At 44.4% G+C, this 23,064-nt stretch overlaps 1 long non-coding RNA gene across 1 annotated transcript in view; it reads right to left on the bottom strand.

The window, feature by feature from the left end:
• Positions 1-721: 721 nt before the first annotated feature.
• The window catches only part of LOC103885180, a 31,102-nt gene continuing 8,759 nt past the window's right edge, over positions 722-23,064 (bottom strand). Inside the window, exons 2-3 of the long non-coding RNA XR_648112.4 lie at positions 12,905-13,091; positions 722-1,036 (exon numbers count right to left, since the gene is read on the bottom strand). This is a non-coding gene — a long non-coding RNA (uncharacterized LOC103885180). The remainder of the gene's footprint in view (positions 1,037-12,904; positions 13,092-23,064) is intronic.

Here is a 23,064-nt window from a genome sequence, read left to right on the forward strand (position 1 = left end):
TGCTCAAGGGAGAATGCGGGTAGCACATTGCAAATCTGAGCTGTTATGTGATAGATGAGCAATGAAAAGCGTCCTGACATCATTAAGGTGTTCTGGAACATGCTGTCTGCTCCAGCCTCACCCGCATGCAACTGCGTGAAGACAGAATTGCCTGCATGATAACCAAAGCCTGGCTTCGGAGTCAGCAAATTGGGTCATTCCAACCCCACGGGGTTTTTCTAGATTCTGCCAGTTGGGGATAAAGACATTTCATAGAAACTGCCAGACTCACATCTGCAGATGGTCTTAGAGGGTAGGACTGTCTTCAACCACATGAAAATAGACTTGCCTTTTCACTGTTGCAAGTATTCCCAGAATTTGAAGCTGTCCTTCAGCACTACCTCCTGCCCCACATTCTAGAAGCCCTCTCCCAAGACCCAGGGCATCCACATCTGGACAGGCCCCTCCATAGAACCCACAGCACAACCTCCTGACTTTGCCAGGGCCCAGCATTAACTGGGAGTTGGGGACAGACCACCTGCTGTGTGGCAGAGCAACATATCTGACATTTATGGGATGAGATTTGTCAGGGTCAGAAAGGGTAACTCTTTAAAATTGTTTAAAGAGCGTCTTAACCTTTGGCATGCTGCCTGGGGAACTAAAAGTAACCTCTCATTCCTCCCTACTGATATTGTGGAATTTCAAGTTTCTAGAAAAGAACTTTTGAGTATCAGTCAGCAAAAACAGTGGAGTGGCTGGATTTATTCCTCATGGCTAATCACCCCTAATTTGCCTACAGGGACCCCAGTGGTCATTGGGGTAGAAGAGGATACATCACTCTACAACATACAGGACAACATCCTGGGCTCTATCCTCATGGTAGCAAGCTCATTTTGCCTCCTGTTTCATAGTAAGAGTCATTGTTCACCGAGACAGCAGCATGTGTAGTGATTGGAACATGCAATTCAGAGTCCGATTACATGGGTACAAATCCTGGTTCTGTCTCTTACTAGCTCTGTGATCTTGAGCAAATCACGTAGCATCTTGGTTTCTGCGTCTGCAAGCCAGAGGGAAATAATAGCTCAGTCAATAAAATACGATGAGGCTCAAATGATGGCAAAAGTCCTCAGTACAGTGTCTGGCATGTAAAGGGGTGTAGTAAGTATTCACTATTTATCGCAGACCTACTTACTACGTCCCACACTGAATTATGTGCTTTATTTAATTCTGTAATTTAATCCTACAACAACTCTCAAAGGTAGGGCCTATGCTTATAATCACCATGCTATGCTACTCACCTTGTTTCCCTAAGAGAAATATTTTCATGTCAGTGGCTATTCCCACCTGCAATTTTCCCTTGACAAATTGCTCCAAGACGGGTACTTCCTAAGGGGAAGCTTTCTCCATTAGCGAGACAGGAGGGGAAATGGAGGGGCAAACCTTGACCCACCATTACCAAGAAATCAACTGTGGAAGTGAGTCATCTATCTCTCGTCACTGGGCTGGACTTGATGATTAATGGGAGACATTTAAGATTAATACACTTTCTTGTTTAAGTTTTGAAAATTAAAGATCTTAGAAATGTGAACCCAGAGAATAAAGGAAAAAAAAGGAAGTAGAACAATATTCTCTTTCTAGTTACCTGCTTTCAAGAACTCAATCCCTTTATGCCAGCATTTAGAGAATTGCCTGTCCCCAACCAGGTCATCTTGCTTTCCTCTTCTCCCTCCTCACCTCCAAAAGGACATGAGTTCCAGCCAAAGTGCATATCATAGATCCTCAGCACAAACAGTTTCCAAGTTACCAAATGGGACAGTGGAACAATTGATTGTACTGGCACAGGCCATCAGTGGGAGATAAGAGAGTGACATGTGGGTCCAAACGGCTATTGTTGCTGCGTTTTTCTGTTTGGTTTTGGGTCTTTTTTTTTTTTTTTTTTTTGTAAGCATGAGTGCACAGGCTGTGCTGGCCTAAGACCTTGAGATTCTTGAAAAAGAAAAGATACCTCAGCTAGAGTCTTATTGAGGCCAAGTTTCTAAGAGCTCAGGCCTAATCCTGTCACCTTAACAGAGCTGACACTGCCTCATCCTGAAATGGGCTTTCAGATACAGCTATCAAGAGCTACCCTTTGGCCCCAGATGTCACTACCAGAGTCAGGCCATTTAAATGAGCATGGCTGACATTTATTGAGCACTTTTCACTGTGATAAAAGTGCTTTTCAGGCTTTCATTTAGATCTCGAAACAGATGCATTTTAAAGGGACTTATATTTTCTGATTTCTAGGAATAAGAAGGCAGAAGCCAAAAGATCTTGAGAACCTCACCTATAACTGCACAGCTGGTCAGTGATAGGGCAAGAATCTGAGCCCAGGCCTGTGTTGTTGGCCTTAAACCCATTGCCTAAGAATGAGAGGAGAGAGAAGGAAAGCACAGGAAGTGGGGGAAAGGATGAAGACAAAAGAAGAAGGTATGATGTAAGACCTAAAGTCAACACCCAATATTACGTGCTGCCTTGACATCTGGCAAAGTATGGCAGGCCCCAAATGACCTAGATGCGAGTTCCCCTCCTCACTCTGCTCCCAAGGATAAGGTTTTCTAGCCATACAACACTCTTTATCAGAGATCAGACAGGGCTGGGCATGGTGGCTTGTACCTGTAGTCCCAGCTACTTAGGAGGCTGAGACAGTACGATCACTTGAGCCCAGGAGTTTGAGGCTGCAGTGAGCTGTGAGCTATGATTATACCACTGCACTCCAGCCTGGGTGACATCATCTCTTAAAAAAAAAAAAAAAAGAAAAGAAAAATAGACCAGGTGTGATGGCTCACACCTGTAATCCCAGCACTTTGGGAGACCAAGGCAGGCAGATCACAAGGTCAGGAGTTTGAGACCAGCCTAGCCAGCATGGCAAAACTCCATCTCTACTAAAAATACAAAAATTAGTTAGGCGTGTTGGCGGGCACCTGTAATCCCAGCTATTTGGGAGGCTGAGGCAGGAGAATCACTTGAATCCAGGAGGCAGAGGTTGCAGTGAGCCCATATTGTGCCATTGCACGCCAGCCTGGGCGACAAGAACAACTCCATCCCAAAAAAAAAAAAAAAGCAGCAGCCAGGTACAGTTCCTGCTTACCCCTGAGTAGTGAGTGGGCTTCAGTTCCCTGCCAGACCAAGGAATTATTCAAACAAGGTAACCACATTCTCCCTCACAAATCGGGGGGCACACCACTCTCCTGATACTGCAAAGCTTGCCTGCCTCTGCTTGTTCCCTCCGTTTCCAAGCGCAGCAGCCATGTGGCCTTGCACGCATGAGATGTCCTCCTGGGGCTTTGAGTGAACATATGTATAAATAAACCACCGTTCATACCATCTGTCCAGTGTCAGGTATCGTATCTCGTTCAGCCATGCCTGCATCCCTAGGATGGAAATCCATCCCTTTCAAGAGGAGGTGATCAAAACAGAAGAAAAATAGTTAAAGAGGAAAGGATGAAGGATGAATCTGAGGTGACCCACCCGTTGATTCAGCCACAGGGTCTTCCACGTGGGTCCACAGGCTGTGATGCTGTGATTAAGAGAGCAGATCTGGAGACAGCCTGGATTTAAATCATTTGTCTACCACCTTCAGGCAAGTTACTTAACCCCTCTGGGCCTTCATCCCTCATCTGTAATGTGGGAATGGATAATAGCAACCATCCATTTGGTGTAAGAATTAAATAAAATCATCCATGTATAAGGCCTAGCGCTTAGCAAAAACCCATTGTCTTTAATATCCTAAACTTTCAAGCTCTGGGATCACTTTTCCTCCTGAATCTACCAGAGAACCCATTTGCCTTTCCTCCACTGGCCCAGCCAGCTCATCTTTGTGTTTCTGCAGCATTATTTGTGGAGCTGTTGACTGCAATATTCCTTTAAAATGTCTCTAAATTGTGTGCACCAACTTAAGTAAACAACTGAAGGACCTTGTCCTCCTATGCTACCCAACAAGGAGCGCTAGTTTCGAGCACTCTAAAACTGCCACAGCCTTCACACGACAAGGACAGCAGAGAAAGTCGTTCTGAGAGTTTTCCAAGTGAATAGGCATCAACATTCTGAAAAGCTTCAGCAGCATCTACTGGGTATTCATGTTTGAATATTTATTCACCAATGAGCGCTCACATTTATTGAGTGTTTATTATGTGGCAGGCACTATTACAAGCATTTACATGCATTCACTCTTTATTTTCACAGCGATAGATTTGAGGTAAAGTATTGCCCTAATTTTGCAGATGAGGAAATGGAGGCAAAGGGGGGTTCACCAATTAATTCAAGATTCAGAAATTCTGTTTAACTGGTCTAGGGAAAAGGCCCAGGCAGTGGTCTATTTTCAAAGCACCCTCAATGGTTCTCAGGTGCTGTCAGGGTCAGAAACGCTTGCCAGAGCCAGCATGCTGATCCTGCGATCCTGTAATCACGTCATGCCTTGCATTATGAACTGTTTCCTCTAAGTGTCTCATGTCTCCAATTACATCATAAATCCCAGGAGTGAAACAGCTCAACAGAAACAATGTCTTCTATTAATCTGGAATCTATTCCTTCAATACTGACACCACTGGGTTTGTTCAGAGTAGCCACTCAGTACCCTTGACATTTACATACTTGGATTGTGCACAGTGATGGGGAATTTCTGCCATGCAAGGCAGGCACTATTTTAGGCGCCTTACATCAATTATTTCCTTTATTCTAAGAAGTGGGCGTTATTCTTATTATTCCCATTTTATAGATGGAGAAACAAAGGCACAAATTGCTTATGGACACACAACTAGTAAATGGCAGAGCTCTGAGTTGACCAATCTGGCTCCAGAGCATGACCTAATCCAACATAGTAGAGTGGAAGGCAAGGGGAAGGGGAGAGGAAAACCATAAAGAGGAAGAGAAAGCCAACTTGAGAATTCCAAGTTATTTAACTAGTATAGTATCAGTTTGGTAGGACTGCTGTAATGAAGTATCATTGACAGGGTGGGTAAAAAACAGGAGTTTATTATCTATCTCACTGTCCTGGAGGCTAAAAGTCTTCAGGGGACAAGAAATATCTTTTTTTCCCCTGTTGGGTTCATGACTGTGGCCTCTATAACAAAAGACAGATTAACAGGAGAAAAGCATGGCAGATTTATTTCATGTAAGTTTTACACAGCATAACCTTTGGAGATGAAGACCCAAAAAAAGAGGGAAACGTCTGTAATGTTATCCTAAGCTTGGTGAAGAAGTGGATAATTGCAGAGAAGTATGATTGGACAAAGGTACCATGAGGTACCATTATTACCTAATGGTAATAAACGGAGTTGGTGGCGGGGAGGGGGGAGAAATTTAGCAAGTCCTGTTTGTTCAGATTCTTCTGTGTCCCTGTCCTCAGAGATAAGGATGTTTCTTTCCTCCAGCTATAGGGAGGGCACCTCTCACATAAAGGTCTTATGATCTGCTGCAGGGAAAGCTCAGAAAATTCTTTCTAGATTTTATGACCTACTTCTGGAGAAAAGGGCTAAGGGAAGGTGATAGTGACTTTCCTGCTTTTGCTGTTTTCTCAAATGCCAAACTGTCGTATTTGATGTTCAAAGATGTGTGCAATCTTTGACTTCACTTACCACATAGAAGCATCTCCCCAACCTCTGCCTTTGTCTTCCACATGGTGTCCTCCCTGTGTGTGGCTTTGTCCTCAAATTTATCCTTTTCATAAGAACACCAGTCATATTGTATTAAAGCCCACCCTAGTGACCTCATTTTAACTTGACCACCTCTGTAAAGATCCTCTCTCCAAATACATCACATTCTGAGGTAGTGGGGGTAGGACTTCAACATATATATTTGAGGAAGACACAATTCACTGCTCCACAGAAGTCGGGGGTTGCATGGTGTGTGGGTTAATAAGCCAGTGCTCCACAGGAGTGGGAAGGAAAACACTCCCAAGACTGGAGGCTGCCAAGAGAACAGCTCTGATGTGTTTAGATGAGGGTGGGTCAAACTTCAACAGAGGCCAGGATAGCAAGGACCACGCTCAGGCTTCCGCTGGCACTGAGCATGAGCGGTCACCGAATGGCTCCCCTCTTTTCCTGGCAATGCCTGGGCTCCTGGATTGCACAACACTCTCATCAATGAAAACCAATAAGCTGAAAGAAAAACTAAACAACAACAAAATACACCACACACATAAGAAAGAGTAACCTTATGTTGTCTGTAAAAAACCTCAAAAAATGCCAACAAATACTGAGTCAGGAAATTCTCCCCTAATAGCTTTTGTTGGAAACATTTAACATTTCTACTTTATCTCTTCTTTTCTTTCAGACCACTCCTCAGAGGCAATCAAGTGCAACAATACCATCATTCAGGACTTTTGGTTCCCAAAGGACTCACTCTGAGCCTCGGCCAACATACATCCTTATAATATCAGAGCAGCCTAAACTCCCCGAGAGTGGATTTCCTCCAGCCTTTCTGAGCTGAGGGAGGCGAGGATTACATATCTGATACGCCAGTTTTGTTGCCATCTGGCCACCAAAAGAGAGCACTGGGTTGATTGTATCCCCTAGGTAGTGACTGCTGAGAAGACACATCCCCACATCTGGCCGTGGCCAAGAAATACCAAGGACCTTCCATAAGGGGCCTTTCAGTGCCACCCAATGGGAACCCTCACTTCCCAGGACAAGAGTTCAGTTAAAGACTGGACCACTGGACCTCACACAGGAAGCTCACACCCCAGCTAGCCCTGAGTTCAGAGTGTGCCAGCAAGCTCCAGGCTTGAGGTTCGCATCCACCCCCAAACTCTCAGGAATGCGTGCAAACCTCTCCCGAGGCAGTGGGTAAACCCCTGCTCTTCTGTACCTCTTGGTCAGCCAGCCAGCGAGCAGAGGGCAGCTTCCCTTCTTGCAGGTCCCCCTTACATTGCAAGAGCCAATGAAGGCAAAAGCCAAATGGAGACCAAAATGCCAAATATTGAAATGTTTCAAAGTTACAAGTCAAGTCAAAATTACTATTAAATAAAATAAGTTTTAGCTTCCCACCTTGACAAATAGAGCTCCTCGATGGCCTGAAAGGTCAGTTTGCATTTAGAATGGTCAGTCTTCTTGGAATTTGAATCTGAGATTTTCCTCCCCTCCCCAGACCCTGTCGCTGGCCGACAAGCTGCTCTGCTTTTCTTCCCACCCTCAACTGCTTTCCACACCATAAGGGCAGTGAGCCACCCAGACTGTACATCCAAGATCCACCCACATCCTTCCCAAACTGCTGCCCAGAGCTGAGCACAGTCCACCTTGGGGGAAGGACCCAAAGCAGATTGGAGCAGGCCCTGGAAAGAGACACATTCTGAAGGCCTGGACACCTGGAACATGATAGGGAGACGGAGACACTTTTTCTTCTTCCAGGAGGACACGCCCCCTTAATCCCACAGGCTCTGGCTCCTGCTCTGTGGGGAGGAGTGTGCTGAGGAATTCCAGAGAGGGCCTGTCTCCCAGGAAGAGCGCACAGCAGGGGCCACACCCAAGGGCAGTTCTGATGAGGGTTCTTCTCAGCCCTCCTTCACCTGCCTGAAGGAGGCACCATGAGAAGGGGAGGGCAAATGCCACAGCCCCGTCCCCAAAAGCCCTCAGCTCATCAGTCAGCGATTCCCCTTGCTATGAGTCTGTGTCTCCTGCTAATGTGGACTTCACGGGATAGTGGGCAGGGTGAAGGGCAAAGGGCCTGTTTGGTCTCCCTCTGGAGGGGTTGCTTTCTTTATGATATGCAGATACTTACTGCCCACCACGCTCTGCTTTGGGGCTTTAGCCAAAATCCAGAGACCTCCATTTCCCTCGGGGGACAGAATGGACACATAGTTCTAACACGACAAGGATTTCAGCTGGGAGGAGTGTTTCACCTGCCCACATTTTAACACCATGAGGAGGGCGAGAGCGAGCGTGTGGTTCACATATGGGCGACTTTAAAAGCAGGCACTATCGTGTGACAAGACTAAACTTAGGGAAACGTGTCTGCAGTGACACGGGGAGAAGACACCAAATTCCCACTGGGGAAGCTCCACGAAGACTTTGGAAGAGAATGTTCATCTGGATCCACTTTCGCACTCACAGAAACCTGCTCTTTCACAAACTTGGTCGTTTTGTGAAATGGCTTGGACTTGGACAGCACGGCGCCGTCCGAGGCCCTGAGGGCAGGAGGCCACTTCCCTTATACCACTGAACTACTTCTGGGTTGGCAGCAGCTACTGTCCCCACCCAGAGTGCCTTCCTTTTGTCTTAGCAATTGTGAAGCGTGAGGAAGCACTGTCACCTGCCAGGCGCCCAGCCTCTCCCGCCTCCACTCCGCATGGCGGGGACCACCTGGCCTGCGGCTATGAGTGGGCTCAGCCGTGCTCTGGTCTCTGGCCAAGAGGGAGTTGAGGAACTTAGGTCTTATGCGTCAACACAGAGGAGTGCATAGAGAAAACAGGACCTAATTTGAAACTGGAGGCTCTGAATTTAAGTTCTGATTCAGCTGCTTCTTAGTTGTAAGCTTTTTAGACATCAATGGATTTTCTGAGCTTTATCTGGAAATTGGAGTTTCTTCATCTGGAAATTGGAGACATTAAGAACATCTGCTTTCCTACCTCAGTGAGGAAGTGAATGAACTACTACGGTATCATTTGGAAGCTGTGAATTCTGAATTGTTAGAGTTATGAGACTTGGCTTTGAATAGGAACACTGTGGTCTTTGTCTACGGTTAATTAATGCCGACTCTCTAGAACCATGGCTCTGCCTACACTGGTAGGCCAAATAGTAACAATAATGGCAACAACAACCTCTTGAAGAAGAAAAAGTCTGTAATAATATAATCATAATAGCTCAGTATTTGTTGAGAACCTTCTATGTGCTAGAACTAGTCTGCATGCTCAGATTCACCTCATTCAATACTTAACCACACCTCACGAGAACCACTATCACACCTGATCTCTGTCCCTGCACACCAGTCTGATGCATGGACTGAATGCGCCTGGATATCTGAATACTAATACATTCCACCTCCTGTTGGGATACCTTGCACTCTCATTTGGAACCTTCTCAATGTTAGCCAACTGGACCTTCTTGAATTTTTACATACTCACAAGATGCCATGCTAGATGAGGCTTTCTCCAAACATAAGCAAGCATCAGGGTCTGACCTTGGGTTTATTGGTCCCAATGCAGCCCAGGTGTTCATACCTGTTCCCAGTGATCCCAGCACCACCTGGGCTATAAGAACTGGGTTTCCCATGGTTCCAGTTATTGCTGAATAACAAATCATGGTAACTACCATTAGGCTGGCCACTACCAGCCTAGTGGTAGTGGCTTCCAACCACAACAATCATTTTATTATCTTTCATATTTTGTTTGGATCAGGAATTTGGGAAGCTACTGGGTGGCTGTGGCTTGGGGGTCTGTCATGCAGATGAAGTCAGTTGGTGGTGAGAGCTGAAATAGTGGGGAAACTGACAAACTGGGAACTGGCCAGAAATCTCTCTTCATGCAGTCTCAGGGCTTCTCCCTGTGGCTGTTCCATATGGACCAGTTGGACTTCCTCCCAGCATGGCAATCTCAGGGAAGTCAAGCTGTATACATGGCATCTCAGGGCTTTGGCATGAACATTCCAGTGAGTAAGGTAGAAACCATGGTACCATCTTTGACCCAGTCTTAGAAGACATATAGCATGACTTCTTCCACAGTCGCAAACATGTCAAGATGCAAAGGGAGGGAACATAGATTCCACCTCTCCATGAGAGGAGTGTTAAAGTTACAGTGTAAAATAAGCATGTGAGATGAGAGATATTACTGCAGCCATCTTTGGAAAGTACAATCTGTCATAGCTACTGGAGAAGAGGGTCTACTGGGAAATAAGACAGACTCAGCCCCTAGATGCCACAAAAGCATCTGGTCCTAATGTTCCCACTCTGCCCCATGAGGAAGGCTTAGATTTTTCACCATCATCTTATGTGGGCCTTGGTTTCCCACCATCTTTTCAGTTTCTCACTGAAACCCTAGCCCTAGACTTTGAAAATTCAGGCTTCCTCCCCTAGACCATGGCAGCTCTTCCCCTCCTAGCTGGACCCCATTCCTGAGGATTGCTAACTGACTACAGTGGACACATTGTGGCCCTAATCTATACCTGGCAAATGCCACTGAGAAGAACACCTGCCACTCCCACTTCTGCCCCTCTAGTACCCTCCTGCAATGGCCATCCCAACCCAGACTGAGTTCAAATTCACTAAGTTGCCTATTTATTTTACCCATTTGTATGACTCCATTGATGATATCCAATGTGGGTTTCACCAAAGAAGCTGGCTGAACCTCAGAGTGTGCAGTATCATGACACTTAAGCAGGACACTTCAAGGTATGGGCCAAGACAGGACTCAGCTCTGCAATTTGCTAGCAATATAAATTTTAGACAAGTCACATGACACTCTGAATTCTTGTGATATGAGGATAAGAGTACTTTGCTATGTTGTATTTATCTGCAGGCTCCAGCAAGGTGCCTATGAAAATGAGTTGAAGACATGTATCATGTACCATGTAATTATTATTACGGTTGCCACCTAACATTGCTTTTCTATTCTCTTGCCCTGTCTACAGGGAAAGACAGTGTACCCTTCAGCTAAAATATGTCCGTTCTCTCTTAGCCAGCCTGCTCCAAGCCCAACAGGCTGTCCGCTCATTTTTCTCTATCACACTCCTGCAGCAGGAGATTAGAGCAGTGAATGCCATCCTGGCCCCACCTCCTCTGCCCTCACCTCACAGGCTTGCTGTGGGCAATCTCAGCCTCTTTCCAGATACCCTGTTAATGCCACCCTAAAATCAGATGACCTAAGTGGTTGGTCCCAAAGACCAGTCCCACATAGGTGGACACACCCAGGCCACGCTCCTTGAGTGAGCAGAGAGGCCTGCAGCTGGGCCTCCCCCACCACTCTGTGTTCACCCTGTCCTGCATTCCTGGGATACAGATGGGAACTGGGTACATGAGGATGGGCCAAGGCACCAAAGTGACAGCAATCAGCTGTGGATAAAAGAGCAGAGTCCTGGACAAGCACCTCATTCCTCTCCCACACGATTCAGACCATTCCAGGACAAATTCCCTAGGATGTTGCATTATCCGCCTGTCTGGACAGTCTGGCAGGAAGGAAACCTTTCAATAGTTCCAGCTTGATGTTTCTGGGCTCTGGGCTTTTCTCCTTACTCTGATCTTTCCCACACAAGAAAAAGGAGCTGCTGGCCGGGCTCTGAAGATCTGGCGCATTTCTGATGCAAAGCAGCTTATTTCTAACTTCAGAAGTGCCAATAGTGCTGGAGGGGGCCGAGTGAGGGAAAGGACGATAGAATTGTTTATCTTTCAAGGAAACCCAGAGGGTAGAAACAGTCAAAAGATTAGCCTGGGTAACTTTACTGCCAGGGATGGGTGGCAGGATGGGAACCTGCCTCCCAATTCTACCATGAATCAAGGTTTTACAACTTTTACAGGCATTTCTCTTTACTCCTCAAAGTAGCTTCGGGGAGAAAAAGAATGACAGTTTAATCTCTCTATCCTCGCCAATTTTTATTTCCTCCTCCTGAACTACCCCCTCACCCTCCCTCCCAACCTAAAAAATCCATCTGGTGTCACTGAGGGCCAAGCAAGGTCCATGAACAGCCGCTGGAGGCTGATGCAGCCAGCGTGGGTTTGGGAGGAGCCTTGGTAGGATTGTCCTAGACTGGAGCTACTTGGCCAGTGGTGGGGCAGTGGTGGGCGTGCTGCATTAGAGGGACTGGGGGAGGTAGAAAAACAAAAAGCGATCCAGGACACATGAATGGGCCTGGAATAATGAGAAGGGAATGTGGCTAACAAAAGTGGCCAAAGTACACAAGAAAAGACAAAGAGAAGAGCCACCCTCGGAGGAAAGAGAACATGGAAGGAAAAGAAGATGGAGGAAAAGGAGGAGGAGGAGGCAGGGGGAGAAGAAAGTGCTAGAAATGAGGAGAGAGTAAAAACAAGGCAGAGAGGTTTGGAGTGAGAGGAGTTAAAAGAGTACGACAGTAAAAGAAGCAGGAAGAAAGGAAGGGAGAAATCATCAAATTATAAACAGGTTGTGCCCTAAAGACTTTCTTTACAATAGGTAAGTTTAAAACTAAAACCCATCTCCATCCAAGACATCGACTCCCATGTTGACTAAGTTCCTAATGTGACCTGCAAAATGGGCCAACTTAGACGGATCCAAGTGTGAGCACCTCCTTACGCTTTGTACCTAGGCACCTCTCTGGCTTCAGCCTAGTCCTGACCCAGATACAAAATCTCCGGGCTCTCAACCCTGCCTGCACATTAGGATTTCCAGGGAAACTTTTTTGTTTGTTTGTTTTCCAGAGTCTCGCTCTGTCATCCAGGCTGGAGTGTAGTAGCATGATAATGGCTCACTGCAATCTCTGCCTCACAGGTTGAAGCAATTCTCCTGCCCCAGCCTCCCAAGTAGCTGGGACTACAGGTGTATGCCACTGTGCCCGGCTAATTTGTATATTTTCAGTAGAGACAGGGTTTCACCAGGTTGCCTAGGCTGGTCTCGAACTCCAGACCTCAGGCGATCCGCCTGCTTCAGCCTCCCAAAGCGCTGGGATTACAGGCGTGAGCTGCCATGCCTGGCCAAGGGAAACTTAAAAAGTACCTATGCCTGGGTTCTTGCTTGGATGAGTTTAATCAGAACCTCTGCTGGAGAAACACATACAGGGTTTTAAAGCACATCCAGGTGATTTTAATGCACAGCCAGAGTTAAAAATCACTAATAGAACTTACACTGTAGCGTTCAGCTCTGGGGAGAGGGGCAGTGGTTAGTGGGCTTTTGGCCCTTGTAAATAATATTGTTTCTAAGGGGAAATGTGTTTAGGTTTTAATTCCAGATGCCAGGCACTAACCAGCCCCCACACCCCCGTATCCCACATACCCTCGTCTGCAACACTTATTTTGTCAATGGAAGTGGGAGGCACAATAGCTGGTGGAGCTTCCGCCTCCACCCCGAGTTCCAATGGGAGGCCCCCATTCCGTTCCCAGTGTGGCGAGGGCCATCCAGTCACGTGTGGGATACTTGAGTGTTTCAAAGTCAGGGAGTTCTTACTCAAGATTGGTTAAAGCTGAAAGAAAAGAGAAAACAAACTGTGTCAACGTGAGTCTCACTTGGATAAAAAATAAATAAACATACAATAAGTAAAAGAAACAATGTATCAATAATAAATGCCAGAGATGGAGGCTCCATAAGAAATGGCAGAACCTTCAAATCAACTAACAGGGCCGGGCACCGTGGCTCACGCCTGTAATCCCAACACTTTGGGAGGCTGAGGCAGGCGGATCACAAGATCAGGAAATCAAGACCATCCTGGCCATCACGGTGAAACCTCGTCTCTACTAAAACTACAAAAATTAGCCGGGCGTGATGGCACATGCCAGTAGTCCCAGCTACTCGGGAGGCTGAGGCAGGAGAGTCGCTTGAACCCAGGAGACGGAGGTTGCGGGGAGCCGAGATGGCGCCACTGCACTCCAGCCTCCATGGAGATAGAGCAAGACTGTGTCTCAAAAAACAAACAAACAAACAGGGAAGACACAGGCCTGGAAATGAAGTTGAAATGTGGCTTAACAATTCCATTCTAGGAAACCTGTTGTGCCAAGACATCAAGAAAACTGGTTTTTTAAAGCTGTGTTAACTTGTGTTAGAGCTGCCAGACATAGCGAGATCATTCCAATCAAACCAATACACAGCCATTTCTCCTGGGGGAAAAGGGACAGGATGGAGCTTGAGCACTAAACACTGGAGAAACTTGGCATCACGTGGGGCTACTGAAGACTCCACGCAAACCTCTGCAGCCCACACGCTCCACCCACGAGCCGGCAACTGAAGGGTTAGGTCCCACTTCCTACGGATTCCGTGGAGATATGCACATGGGAAGCAGGATGTTGCCTGTGAACAACACCCAGGGAGACAGTTGGCAGCAGCACAAAGCTTCGTGAAATCCTTGAAGCCAACAAGACAGATCAGAACAGGCCAGAGGGTACAGCCAAAAACCTGTTATTTCTTCACCTCTTCCAGCATCACACAATATAAAATCAATCAAATAACTGAATTACACCAGCCACAGCCTAGGGAGGATTATGTAAATGGAGCCATTGTCTGGTGGCAAGGCAGGCTCCTCTGAATTCCGCTCTGAAGAGACTCTCTGGCCAGCAAAGGGGGGCCAGGGCTCTGGTGCCCAGCTGGTGGGCCCTGGGCCTGCGCAGAACAGAATCGCAGCTCATCCTTGCTGAGTAGGTTTCTCCCACCATGAGGGTGGCTGCTCCATGAGGGGCAGCCGGGCGGAAGAAGTCTGCACACCAGCCACCTTCTCTTACTCTAATTAGTAACAGGACAACACAGTTGTGCCTAAATTATTTGAATTCCTTTGTAAATCAGGCTCCATAGTTACCAAGATTGGAGATCTTTGCACATTCTCTCAGAATAGGGGGTTCACAGAGGGGCCCAGGAGGAGCAAGAAAGATGGCAGCCCAGCCAGGGGAGAACTGGGGCGTGCCAGGGTAGTCCATAGCAACACCCTAGGCAAAGCAGCAGCTCCCGAGATCTGATCTTGTCCTTCAACAGCATGTGCTGTTGCTCCCATAATGGCAGGTCAACCATTCTCTGTTCAGATGCTACGGCCTCTTCAACAAATTCATCCATCTCATGGCTTCTGCCTTCTCACAGCTTCTGTTTCTTGTGCCATCTGCTTACTTGTCTCTATGTGCCTCTTAGCTTATGCACATCTCTAGAATCTGGCATATTTGAATGGCACTTAGTGACACTAAGAGAGACTGATTAGTTCCATTAATTACTACTCTCTATGGACCTCTCTTATTGGACAGAAATTTTACTGCAGCCTCTCACTGGCTGCCTTTTGAGTCAGGCACCATCCTCTGGACCAGACTGCTAAGGTCAGAATAGAACAGGGTCATTGTGCAAAGCATGGCACCCCATGCATAAGGAATCGCCTGTGGCTTTGTTCAGGCAAAACACCTTGTACAGGACAATCTCAGCCTCCCTTGCTCTGTGACCCTGCTTTCCTTTTGTCAGTTTAAGACACACACACTCCTGGACAAGACACTAAAGCTATCATGAGCAGTGCACAGGAAAGCTATTGCATTACTAGAAGAGAAAGAACTCAAGTGGCTTCTAGAGCTGAATATCAAGGATTCTGGATTCTCATATGATAAAGTTGAAAATTACTGCACTGAGGTTGAATCAGGTGCAAAGGGAAGAATAGACTGTTAGAGAAGGGTAAGTAACAGTTATCCAGTGCTGGCCCTGGGTCAAGCTGTGACCCGGGGAGATAAGCACTCAACCAGCATTAACCACTACACGTAGCTCATGACATTCTGACGTCACTTGGGGCAGTCTGGCAAACCTGTTTGTTGACTGACTTCAAAGGACTTCCAACCTTTTATCCCTTCACCACTATCACAGAAGCTGAAAAAGACTTTTCCAACTTCCCTCACAGGCGAGGAGTCTTGTGGTCCTGTTCTGGCCAATAAAATACAATGGGAAGTCATGTGGGAGTTTTGGAAAAGTTGTTCATTTTCAGAGAAAAGGAGGAAGAAGCCCTAGAACATAGACCCTTTCCCCATGCATATACTTACAAAAAAAAAAAAAATCCTGCTATCACCTCCCACTTCCACCCCCTGCTTTCTGCTGGGAATGAAGACTTAATACCTGGAGAGGCTGATGCCTTCTTATAAGATGAGGCAACAAACATGAAGATGAAATTAAAGATGGTGAAATTGTCAAAAAGAGCATGGGCTCCTGTTGAGCAGCTGAATCAACAAATCAACACCGGCTGCATATCCAAACTGATACAAGTAATATGACTATCCCCATCTTTTATAGAAGAAAAAGGAGGGTGGGTAAGCAACTGGTCGAAGATCTCTTAGCTACAAAAGGGCTTAGTTCAAAACCAAGCCTGTTGATTCCAGAGACCGATCCATCATGATATGCTCCTCTCCAGAGAGAAGAAACCTCAGAATTGAAAAGTTCATATTTAGAAGGACTCTTAAGCCTCTGTAGCCCAATTCCTTCCAATTAAGAGATAAGGCGCACAGTGGTTAAGTGCTGGGCCCAAGTCTATTGGCTTTTGCCTCCTGAAGCTGAATCCTGACACTCATCCAGTGTTCTTTACATTATCCCATGCTCTCTCTCCCGGGAAAAATAAGAGACTATAATTCCTGTACAGTACCATGGTGGCTTCTGCTTTGCCTTAGCTAAGGATTTGTCATCTTGATTCATTTTGGGCCTCTGACACCACAGAAACCCAGACAGAAGAAAGGACAATAGTATTGCATTTCAGAAAGTTATCATGCTGGCCACATTACACTTCAATGTATTTAGACTATATTAAGCCAAGATATTTTATACCAGAAAATGTTACCTGAGAAGGAGTATTGTTAGTGGCTTTTGCAATATTCACTCTAGGAGCCTGCAGCACAATCCTCCGAGGGAGAACAGTATTGCATTTGTAAAGCAATGGCAGACGCCATCCCTGAGGCAATTTCTATTATTAAGCTGCTCAAAAATAAACACATAAATAAACCAAACAAACAAAACTCTCCAATTTTCTAAAGAACTCAAGAAAATGAAAAGGTCTTTTTACACACATTTGCCACCTTCCCATAGTTTGTTGGCCATGATGAAGACTTCGGTTTTGAAAACCCAACTCTAAACATCTTTTTTCTTCCACACTCTGGCTCCTTTTCAAGCATCTCTTAACTCTCCCCAGAAGCTGCCATCATCCTATGATTGATGCATTTCTGGAGGTTCAGCTGAACTTGTCTGTTCACATTATCCAGCTGTTCAGTGCCTGTGGTTTTCACTAATGGTAGTTATATTTGATCATTCCCTTCTTGCCCCTAAACTTTCTGGCAATGCTCAAGAAAAATATGGAATGCAACTAGTACTGAGGGCCCTGCAAATTTAGCAAAGTTTAGGATAGGAAAACGTTCTGCATTTGCAATAATATAGGATTCAGGAGAAAACAAGAAGACTCGTTCATTTATTTGTTCCACCAATAAATGTTGAGGACCTGTTGTATACCAAGGTCTCTGCTCAGCACTCTAGATGCTTTATTCCATTTAATAATGCTGCAAACTTAGAAGTTAAGCACTTCTATTATGCTCACTTTAATCAGGAAATTAAGGCTTAGCAAAATAGAATAGCTTAACCAATGCAAAATATGATGGGGGACTTCAAGAAGCTTACAATCTCTTAGGGGAGGTAGCAGGTAGTACACACACACACACACACACACACACACACTACAACACAAAGCAGAATGTATTCAATAGATGATCCAGTTTCAGAGCTCAGAGAAAGATATTGCATTTAGGCCTCACGGAAAAGATTGCATTTAATGCGGTTCTAGAAGATGGGTCAGATTGCTGCAAAGAGAAATAAAAGAGAAGCAGATCCCAGCACAGTAGAAGGAATGATATAAGTAAAAGGATGGTGGCAGAGAAATATAGAACATGCTTGTAAATGGAGGATAAGCCAGTTTAGTAAGAGCAAAGGGTACAGGAATAGAGTAAAGGTGTTAGGACTGGTAAGGTAGGTTGGGTACAGGTCATGAGGTACCTAGAATGTCTATCTCAACCTGGAAATTATCAGAATCACAAAGAGGAGCCACTGAGTGGTTTTAGGAACCCATGATACTGTCCCAAGGCAGTAAGAAGAGTGTGTTTGACAGTAATACAAAGCATAGAAAAGGAGGTGAGGCTGATGACTGCCAGTCCAGGCAGCCAGCAAGCACACGACGCCATGGCAAACAGTGAAGGCCTGAGCCACGGTGGAAGTGGTGAGGATGGAAAGAAGACCACAGACACAAGACCAATGGCAAAAACACCTGGCAATGGATAAGTGGGTGAATGAGGTGTCAAGAAATGATTAGATGCTGATGGTGCCACTAATACACATCCAGACAAAGCTCAGCGTCTGGGAGTAAACTGTCAAGCAAAAAAATAGCAGTGCGAAGAACTTCCAGTTTAAAATGACACCTGCCTGGCAGTCCATGACTCAACCTCTCCCAATTTCCCAGTAAATATACGTACATTCCCCACTACATGTTTTAAATAATTAAATTCAAAATTAGCATAAATACAGAAATGGAATTGCCAAAATATGGAGAAACATTTTTACCAACTTCAAGAGAGAGGAAGGTGGATTCAGAGAAACAGTGAGTGGCCAAGCTACAGGTGCTCTCCTGAAGCAGGGAAGCCCATACATGGAAAAGAAAGTGAGGTGGCTTCTGGTCCTTTCCCACTGTCTGCCCTGTCTCAAAGGCCCAGGTCAGTGCTGAACAGTAAGTTCTATTGTGCAAGTGTTTATTTCTAAGGTGCCAGAATAAAACACCAATCACCTGTTCTCTACCACGTCCTCTCCCTCTAACCCCACCCCACTCACATTTTCTATCGCATCTGTGAACTGAAAGCAATGAGCAGGAAGCTGTCGGAGTCTAGAATCATGCTCTGCATCCTAGGGGATGTAGCCCTCATATTGAAGCTACATAAGCAAGAAAAAAGACTCTAAGAAATCCAACAACAGTGTGTGCTGGGCTTCTAAATTTCCACCAACTCCCTTAGTTCAAAGTGTCAAATAATCAAGCAAGAGAATGAGATCTCATTTCTCTACAGCAGAGCCACAAAATCTGTGTGTTGGCAAACACTGAATGCAGAAGGAACTTGTCTAATCTAAGGATTAGTAAACAACAAACTAAATAGAGGGCCTATGAAAAAAAGTATGAAACCTCAGGGGAAAGGGAACAATATCCCGAAGATCAAGAAGATGAACACACCTTTGAAGATGATTTACTCTCAAAAAAAAAAAGAGAAAATAGTATGAAATATTTTATTATTTTCAGTAGGATCTAAGAATATATGGCCTCTCTGAAACAGGAGCAGAAAGCCAAAAAGCTGAACTGAAAGAACGTGATGAGATGAAAAGACGACGCCATGGAATGTAAAGACAATAAACCCAGGTGAAAAGGAAGCTGGGTGAGATAAGGAGGCTGAAATTACAATATGAGAAATGAAGTCAGCACTGAGGGCAGTAAAACGGACCTTAGGAAATCTAACCAGTAATATGCAGAATGGAGTTGACAGAAGACAAAAGGGGGAGGGAGGGCAAAAAAAAAATGTGTCATTTTTTAAGGCAAATGGGAAGATGATATTTGTAAAGCACAAAGGAAGGAAATTCAATCTGCAAATAATAGGTGTTACCAAAGGCAAGAACAAAGAACCAAGTTACCAAGACAAAGAACCAAAACACAGTAGGACCGGAGCAATGATCACAGATGTAATTTGAATGTAGTAGACATAAACTTCTCTAAGAAATCTACTTAATTTTTCTGTCTCAGGACTGTTGTCTTTAAAGTGGGGGTTTAGAGCATAATGCAGAGAGTTTTATGAATACTTGAAGGAGCGCCTATATGTTATTTTCTTGGCTTCAATATGGGTAGATAGTAAATGCTAAGTAACATCAGTTGTGATTTATTATTACTCTATAATAGCTCATACAAATTAGTAAATAGAAAAAAATAAAAGTACTGAAAACGTGATGAGTTCATTCATGAAATAAAACTATGAATAGCATATAAGCATATGAAAAATGTTCGCCTCATTAGGAATCAAAGAAATCCAAATTAAAGCAATGAGTTACAACTTTTCCAATAACAAATTAGCTATGGTTTTTCTTTCTTTAATCATGATGCTCTACATTGAGAAAAGTGTACTGAAATCCCACTCCTTTGTTGGTGGGACTCTAAATTTGTTCAACCTTACATTTGATATTTATAGATCAAGGAGATTAAAGAGATTTATATTTTTGTTATGGACTGAAGCCTTGTGTCCCCCAGAAATTCACATGTTAAAGCCCTAACCCCCAATGTGACTGTATTTGGAGACAAAGTCTGGGAGGAGGTGATAAAGGTTAAATGAAGTCATAAGGGTGGGGCCATAACTGATTAACTGATAGGACTGGTGGTTATATAAGAAGAGGAAGAAACACCAGAGCTGTCCCTCCACCATGTAAGAATACAGCAAGAAGGCTGCCATCTGCAAACCAGGAAGAGAGCCCTCACCAGAGCTGGCACCTTGAACTGGGACTTCCAACCTCAAGACCTGTGAGAAAATAAATTTCTGTTGTTTAAGCCACCAAATCTGCAGTATTTTGTTATGACACCCCAAACAAACTAATATGATTCTTTAACCAGAATCTCTTTCTAGGAGTCTATCCTAAGGAAGTAATCAGTGAAGCAGGCAAGGATTGAGGATGTAGCCTGTAGCATTACTGGAGTAGTTAAAAATAACCTCAATCTCTAACAACAGATGTTTGGAAAAGTACAAAATACATGTCATTGAGTCCTTTGCAATCATAAAAGCAAATTGTAAGTCTTATTTAATGGTGCAGTGGAGTAATTGTTATCTAATATTAATATAAAAGTAGAGCAAACTCTATATCAATATGATTCTCATTTTATTAAATTATTTATCAAATATATCCACATAGAGAAAAGAATAAAAGGACATACATCAAAAAAATTTTAAAAATCAACTGGGCATGGAATATTATCTCCGATGGTAGAATTACAAGTAGGTATTTTCTTTTTCTTTTTTTTCTTTCTTTTTTTTTTTTTGAGGTGTTGTAAATCTTCAACAATCATCCTGCATTATTTTCACAATAATAAAATGCATTTTCTTTTTAAACAAAACAGATGAATCTTGCTTCTGTCATTAGCTTGGAAAAGTGTTTAAACAGAGCCTTGTTTCTTCATATTATGCTTATGTCCTGCCTGTAAAGTTTTAGAGATATTATCTAGGTCATGCACCTGCATTCATAAAATAATGTCATAAAGAAGTTTTCAGGCCGGGCGCGGTGGCTCAAGCCTGTAATCCCAGCACTTTGGGAGGCCGAGGCGGGTGGATCACGAGATCAGGAGATCGAGACCATCCTGGCTAACATGGTGAAACCCCGTCTCTACTAAAAATACAAAAAACTAGCCGGGCGTGGTGGCGGGCGCCTGTAGTCCCAGCTACTCGGAGGCTGAGGCAGGAGAATGGCGTGAACCTGGGAGGCGGAGCTTGCAGTGAGCCAAGATCGCGCCACTGCACTCCAGCCTGGGTGACACAGCACGAGACTCCGTCTCAAAAAAAAAAAAAAAAAAAAAAAAAAGAAGTTTTCACTACAGGATGCTGGCGTTGTCACTGTGTTGGTAACTCCTGCATGATCTTACCTACAATCCCCAAACAATTGGGCATGTACGTACCTAGGAGTTCTATAATAGAGCTTAGCAAAATTCTTGCTTTTGTCTTTAAGATATATCAGTCCCGTTGTGTGAGGTGGCTCATGCTTGTAATCCCAACAGTTTAGGAAGCTGACTTGGGAGGATTGCTTGAGCTCAGGAGTTCAGGACCTGCCCAGCCCAGGCAATATAGCAAGAGCTAGTTGCTAACTAAAAATATTTAAAATCAACTGGGCATGGTGGCATGCTCCTGTAGTCCCAGGTACTCAGGAGGCTGAGGTAGGAGGATCACTTAAGTCTGGGAGGGCAAGGCTGTAGTGAGCTGTGATCACACCACTGCACTCCAGCCTGGGTGACAGAGTGAGACTTTGTCTCAAAAAAATAAAAAATAAAATAAAGTGTATCAGTCCAAAATCGGATCAGTTTCCTTCGAATTTCAAAAAAGTAAGTAAAGTAAACATGAGTATTTTCTTGAAAAAGACACCACAAATACACCAAAATGGAAAATATTTTGTAGAAGAGAGAAGAAATTTACTCTAGATTGTTTCAGAAGAAGGAACTAGAATCAAAGAGTGAAGCCAGAGGAAGGAAGATTTTGATGCAGAACTAAGAACTCACTAATTAGAGATTCCTTGCAAAGTATGAGTCCCCCATTACTGGTGATTAATAGCAAACAGATGACCATGTGTTTGGAAGGAAAACAGAAAAGTTTTAATAAAAATAAATAGGTGTAAATAAAATGAAAGTTATTTATTTATATATTTTTATTTTTTTACATCTCCCAAGTCTCCATCATTCACAGAAAGACAATTTCTACATTAAATTTGAACCAAACTGAAAGGCAGACTAGATAATCTTTAAGACAAAGTAGCTATATCATTTTTTATCTCAACTGAGCACTTTTGAGAGAAAAGAAGTGATAATAATTACACTGAGACAGGGAATTTTCGGGTTAAACTGAAACGTATGATCATCCTACTCTAGGGTCTCTTCCAACTCTTTGACACTAACTAACTTCTATGTTCCTCAACCTTAAGTGTTTAATCCATGCTTCAGAGGCTAAACTGTTTCAGCACCTACCTTTGACTGGCTTAATTAAAATGGTCAGACATTCTGATGTATAACAACCTTCCTTTGAATGGCTGAAGCAGAGAGGAGGAGGAATGCCAAATTCCCCCAATAATTGGTCTTGGAGAAAAGAGAGAAGTGAGCACAGGTAATTGGAAGCCTACAAGGCACATGGCAGTGGCAACCCCAGAATTATTTTGAGTTCCAGTTAGCAGCATACCTAGGTGATTACTACTTGGATATTTCAGTGTTTCCCAAGTGTAGCTGGAATGTGTGGCTCTGATTGGTTTTCCAGCTGGAAATGTTACAGAAACAGGAAGATTTCTGCTTTCATGTGTCTTGTTGCATCCTGCCTCTGCTTGGCAGAAGCTCTGGTCTGACAGTCATGTACATCTCTTCCACTGTGCTTTAGGATGGACATGAGTAATTTAGGGTGAGCTACAGCAACACTCACAGAATCACCCCCGCAACAAACAAGGCCACCCCCAAGTACACCCTGTGTGGTTTCACTATGGATGATCACAGGGCCATCAGTTGGAAACAGGTGAGAGAGAAGAGGTTAAAGGTAGGCTTTTGTGGACACCCATTGATGTGATATGATTTTTTAAGGGTCCCTACGTTTTCTGAACATCTCCTCATTGGCCTTTCAAAAGTACCATGGGCTAAGGCATCATGCTCTTATATTTCCTATTGGAATGCATAAGCATTTTATCCTAGAAGTAAGACAGGAATT

This window comes from Papio anubis, chromosome 5 (assembly GCF_008728515.1).
Source record: "Papio anubis isolate 15944 chromosome 5, Panubis1.0, whole genome shotgun sequence".
Classification (NCBI taxonomy): domain Eukaryota; kingdom Metazoa; phylum Chordata; class Mammalia; order Primates; family Cercopithecidae; genus Papio; species Papio anubis.